Consider the following 6,000-nt stretch of genomic DNA (forward strand, 5'->3'; position numbering starts at 1 on the left):
GGAAAATCTAAAATATGATTTAAAGTCAATTATTGGGAGGTTTTGCTTATCATTAGATTTATGGTCTTCACCTAACACTGATGAGTACATGGTTCTTACAGTACATTACGTTGATGAACACTAAGTGTTGCAGAAGAAAGTTTTGAGTTTTTCTCATGTGCCACCTCGACGTGGTGGTGTTATATTGGCAGAGAGGTTGTTAGGTTTGTTGAAAGAGTGGGGCATTGAAAAGAGGGTATTCACCATTACTTTAGATAATGTTTCATATAATAATACTTTGGTGAGTCATTTAAAGAGACATCCTTCTTTTGGATCTTGTTTACCTTATGGTGTTGAGTTCTTTCACATGTGTTGTGGTGCACACATATTAAACCTTATCGTACAAGATGGATTAAAAGTCATAAATGAAGTTGTGTATAATTTACAGGAAAGTGTTAAATATGTGAGAGGTTTGGATCATAGGAAGTTGAGGTTTGCTTAATGTCTTTCAGAGCTTCCTTTTTTGACAAGTAAGAACTTTGAATTGAGCTATTGCGCTATTGTGTCCTGTCCATTGTTGAGGTATTGTGTAATTTCGTATTTGAGATAAAATGGAATTGATAACTTTGCCCTCTAAACCCTTACAGAAAGCAAGATTTTGAGTTCTGTAATTGAATTTGATAATGTCTCGTGAAGAATCGGATGTGGAGGCTTTGAACGAAGCGATAAGTTCCTCCCTCGTTTTCAATGATGAAGTTGGGGATGGTGGTGGCGAGCAGATCACGTGCTTCATTGAAGTTGTCAACGACGTTGCTCTTCATTTTCAAATCCTACGCCTTCCCAAACATTTCTCAATCCATCACTCTCTTCTCTCTTCTTCTTCTTCTTCTTCTTCTTCTACTCTCTCTCTCTCTCTCTCTCTCTCTCTCTCTCTCTCTCTCTCTCTCTCTCTCTGTTTAAATATAGGAAAGATAGAAGACATATTTTCAGGTTAATGGAGGAAATTTCGATTAGAAGAATTTTTTGGCAATTTTTTTTTTTGGGTGGGGGTATGCGATTTAATGTCAAACTGTATGTTATTTAGTGTTTCATCAAATATATGGAATGGATAGTACATGAGATTGAAAACCTGCACAAAAGCAGCTATGATTTGAAAATTTGCAGCTTGAGTGAGGTTGATGGACTTAGGGAACCATCACAAGTATAGAGTGTTTACAAGTATTGAAATCAATTAAAGCACCATTCATCACATCTAATCAACAAGTTTCATTCACATTTGCAAGAAATGAAAAACACTCCCAATATTAGTTTAAACCAACTTATAACACCATGCAAGCCACCCATTTGCTCCAATACAATAACCAACCACAAAACCAATTCTAACATCACAAGTATAGAATTTTACAAGTATTTAAATCAAATAAAATAATATTCATCACATCTAATCAACAATTCTCATTCACATTTGCAAGAACTGAAAAACACTCCTAATATGTATTTAAACTACCTTATAACACCATGCAAGCCACCCGCTTGCTCCAACACAGCATACCACCACATATCTAGTTTCCAACATCACAAGTATAAAGTTTTATAATGTTTTTAACTAAAATTTACTTACTTTGCTCAAGCTAAGCTTACAACTTTCAAAAAAAAATCCAAAATTATTGCAAACAATGTGAATTTAGCCTACAAAAGAAAAGTTAAATTTATAAGTACTTCAATCTTGAAAATGATCCTCTCATAAGTTATTACACAAACTCATAGCTTACACATGTAATACAACAGTCATCCAAATTCCTCATCCAACATCTTCAACTTCTTCAACTAAAATTTCAACATCCAACCCCTGTAGCCACGTCCAACCTAGATTTCAAACAAACCCACCTCCCTAATTTCACAAACTGCACAGCAAAGCTCCTTTAATGAAGAAGAATTATTTGGACATACAAAAGCATAAATATACACATACCAAGTAACTTTTCATATCAATTCATTGAAGCAGCCAACCAATTGAATTTAAGAAGCAAACCACAATTAATAATTTTGGGGGGGGGGGGAAAAAAGGAAAGTAGAAAAGAAAACACCATTATGCAGCACCATTACACAAACAAGAAAAAAGTACCCCACCAAAGAAATTTTAAGTGCAAGAGAACAAAAACTCAGAAAGTTCAAAGGGTCAAAACCATTAGTGTAGCTGAAACACATGCAGTGAAAAGGAGTTACAATTTAAATTTAGAGAAGTTCAAGGAATCAAAGCTATCTAGCAGAGCTGAAACACGCTCTAAGGAACTTCTCCAAATGGTGTGAATCATTGATGCCCATGATACAATAATAACAACCAAGTCTATTAGTCTCAAAATTTTGGTGTGAAATATGATAGTAGAGAACGTACCTTTGTTGGTCTAAGAACAACAACTATTTCTTTCTCTTAGCCAGTAGTTCATACATTGCTCTGGTGAAAACTGAAAATAGTCCTACAAAAGAACGCAATTCAACACCATTATAACAGGTTCTAATGGCCTTCATTAACAAAATTCTACGAGAAATAGAGAAAGGACCATGTAGAAACAGTACCAACATTTAAAAATAAAAATAAAAAACCAAATAAAGAAAGATAATTCACTTAATTCACTTTTCAAATTCCTTTTATCACATAACAATGGAGAAAAAATATAAATAAATCAAAATAAAAATGGAGAAAAATAAGCAAACCTCATACATGGATTGAAATAAAAAAAATAAATAAAAAAATAAAAAATCAAGTTGAAGAACTTACATGGGTTGAATCCGGTGGGAATGCAAAGGGTTGGCTGGAATGTGTCGGCGAAGAGGAGTCGGTGAGTCGAAGATAATAGCGACGACGCAACCCAACGCTAAATGATGGATCGTCGCTGATGGTCCAACTCAGAAAATGAAGAAGTCCGTCTCAAGGATCGTCTCCGAGTCCGTCGCAAGGATCATCACCGTCTTAGGAAATGAAGAAGTCCATCGCAAGGATCGTCGCCGAGTCCGTCGCAAGGATTGTCGTTGTCTTAGCCGTCATTGAGTCAAGACGATGGATCGTCGCAAGGTTTGCTCTTAACTAAGCTTCATCGGCGACGGTTTGAGCTTCATCGGCGATGGCCGAGATCAACGACAATGGTGGGAGATCAATGGCGACAGTGGTTTGGGTTTGGGAGCTTAATCGCTGTTTGGTGTTTTTTTTTTTTTTTTTTTTTGACTGCTTTGAGTGAAATGTATGTGAAATGTTTGTGAAATGTTTTGACCCTTTGAACTTAAAAGCCTGAAATGGCTCAGAGAGTGCCAGATATTGTAATTAGGCTTTTAAGTCTTTAGCGACAAATTCCAGTTTCGTCACTAAAGATCGGGCTTTTTAAAGTTTTTTAGTGACGAAATTCATATTTCATCACTAAATCATATTTTTAGTGACGAATTGTGATTTCGTCACTAAAAACATATAAGTACAAAATTATTATTATTTTTAGTGACGAATATTTTTCGTCACTAATTCTTCCTTATAGTGACAAAAAGATTTTTGTCATTAATACTATTGACAGTAATACCTACAATGACAAAATATTTCGTCACTAAAAATTTCAACTTTTAGCGACGAAATATTTCATCACTATAGATAAATTAAACTCGCGCCAAAGTTTCCCTCCACTGGCACCCATTTTTCAAATCACAATAGTGACGAAATTCATTTTTTTTCACTAAATGTTATAATTTTTTCATTATTAGTGACGAAATTCATATTTCATCACTAAAGCTGTATTTTTAGTGATGAAAAATATTTCCTCACTAATTTTCATCACTAAAAATACATTTCGTTGTAGTGAGATAGCCCTGAACCTATTTGTGCTCATTAGATTCATTCGTAGGTTCATTCACATAATATCTCTAATGAAAAACTTCCAGTTTTGGTCCTTAAACTTAAGGGTAGGTTTCATTCCTGTGCATCTTCCAAGAGATGCTCTCAATGTCATTTCCCCTTCAATACCGTAACACCCCTCCCCCCTTTCCATCTTCTCCCCAAATCAGTCAATTGAACCTATCATTGGTGAAGCTAGAAGACTGTCACATTCCCTAGCTTTTGTATCTCATGCCAGTAGAGACTAGAGAGCTGAATTTTGTGACCCAAAATTTGGTAGGATGGCTGGTTTTGTGTAATGAAGAGGGAATGATTTCTCTCCTCTATTCATGTTGAATTTTTTGTTTTCCCTGGTTAGAGATGGGGAGTTTTCCTTTCACTCTCTCTCTCTCTCCTTTTTATGGTTAATGAAATACTTATTCTGTTAAAAATAATGTATTAATTTTGAGCAATGTATACCATCAAGGTTGATGAGGATACTGTTGAGATGAAATTTAAAGGATGGAAGCTTGTATGTATAATAATAGATGAAGTTGAGAGAAAATCAAATTAAAATTCTAAATTAGAGTTTCAATTTTGCACCATGTATTCTAAATTATTTATTCTTAAAGAATTTTATTTCTTAATTTTAGAATCAAATGTGGGACCACATCATAAATATTAATCCAAGTGAGTTATTAAGTACAAAAATGAAAAATCAAAGAGCCTAGAGTAAATGAATTATATATATAAAAAAAGTGCTTCACAATAATAAATAAATAAATAACATGGATAATTTATATTTTATACCTAATAATATCTTTACAAATTTTTTTAAAGAGTTAACAAAATATAAAAATGACTATTAATAGTATTTAAATTATATATGTATGAATTATATAATACATCTTATTGTATATATTTAACTATATTCATGTATATGCATTGCATTACAAGCTAGTATATATTTAATACATCTTATTGTATATATTTAACTATATTCATGCATATGCATTAGATTACAAGCTAGTATTTATTGCTTGGGCATATCCTCCTCTTTCATGTCATCTACCTCGTTATCCTCACAACTCCCAAAAGCCCAGCTACAAGCAATAAAATAGAAGATATTACCGCACCCATAATAGTAAGCAACCAATAATAGTAATCATAGTGAGCCTTGTTAATGTTATTTGATAGCCAATTCTCACCTCCCTCACTTCGCGTCACATTTTTCATAATACTGACTATGAGACCGGCAATCAGGCTTCCTACACTCATTCCAAATGCCAAAAGAGACATTGCGATGCTAGACATGGTCTTAGGGAATTGAGAGTAATAAAACTCTATTTGCCCAATACAATTGAAGGCCTCAGCTATCCCAGCAAGGCAGTGTTGTGGCACCAACCACATTGCAGACATGTTCATTACTACTGCATCGGCTGGATAATTGGACAATCCTTCTCAGATTGCTTCATTCCGGATTTTCCTCTCTGCAATGGCTGAAACTGCAGTAGCTAGACATGAGATTGCTATACCAATCCCCATGCGTTCTTTAAGGCTAAGCCCACGTTTCCTTTTGGTAAACTTTGATAGCAAGGGAACTAGAACTTGAACATAGAAGACCACGGTTGCTGTCATACTCAGGATTCCAAAGACGCTGAAGGAGGCTGGTGGGATTTTGAACTTGGAAAGAAAAATGCGTCTGTCCATGATTTTTGCTTGGAGCACACCAAATGAATGTTGGTTAAGTGTCACGGCTACTGGTATGCCAGGGGACCAAATAGGGAGGACTTTGATAAGAGCTTTAAGCTCTTCTACTTGTGTAATTGTGCATAGACTCCAGGGGTCCATAGCCAAGCCATCGGAGTCCAAATTCTTCATAGGGTTTCTAATGATGCAAGCCTTGTTTAGAAACCTAAGAAAAGTCAAATGTTGGTTAAGTGTCACGGCTACTGGTATGCCAGGGGACCCAATGGGAGGACTTTGATAAGAGCTTTAAGCTCTTCAACTTGTGTAATTGTGCATAGACTCCAGAGGTCCATAGCCAAGCCATCTGAGTCCAAATTCTTCTAAGGGTTTCTAATGATGCAAGCCTTGTTTAGTAACCTAAGAAAAGTCAAACAATTTTTAGATTTTTTTTCTTTTGGGGGGGGGGGGGGGAGGAGAAG

At 35.2% G+C, this 6,000-nt stretch overlaps 1 pseudogene; it reads right to left on the bottom strand.

Moving 5' to 3' along the window:
- Window positions 1–4,865: 4,865 nt before the first annotated feature.
- The window catches only part of LOC111986843 (protein NRT1/ PTR FAMILY 1.2-like), a 3,328-nt pseudogene continuing 2,193 nt past the window's right edge, over window positions 4,866–6,000 (bottom strand).

Source organism: Quercus suber, unplaced genomic scaffold, assembly GCF_002906115.3.
Source record: "Quercus suber isolate HL8 unplaced genomic scaffold, Cork oak 2.0 scaffold_407, whole genome shotgun sequence".
NCBI lineage: Eukaryota > Viridiplantae > Streptophyta > Magnoliopsida > Fagales > Fagaceae > Quercus > Quercus suber.